Consider the following 467-nt stretch of genomic DNA (forward strand, 5'->3'; position numbering starts at 1 on the left):
TAAAGATATGAACAACATCTGTAAAGAACAATTTTTTTGTAGGATACACTTGTAGAAATCATATTGTAAACCTATATATATATATATATATATATATATATATATATATATATATATATATATGCAGTATTACATTACGTTAATTTAGCAGACGCTTTTGTCCAAAGCGACTTACAATAAGTGCATTCAACCATGAAGATATTACTTAAAGTGCAAGAGTTAATACGTGCACAAATATTCAATAATATATAATATATATATTTTCTATATTTTTATGTATATATAAAAAATGAATTTATATATATATATTTAAAATATATGTATATAAATATATATATATATATATAAATCATTAATTTTAAAACCATGAATAGAATATATTGTTTAATTTTTTTCCAACAAAGCAGTTGTGCTTTTATTTTGAAGGCAGAAACATGTCCTCAGAGTCATATCACTGGGAACTCGAT

This window comes from Scophthalmus maximus, chromosome 16, assembly GCF_022379125.1.
Source record: "Scophthalmus maximus strain ysfricsl-2021 chromosome 16, ASM2237912v1, whole genome shotgun sequence".
Lineage (NCBI taxonomy): Eukaryota > Metazoa > Chordata > Actinopteri > Pleuronectiformes > Scophthalmidae > Scophthalmus > Scophthalmus maximus.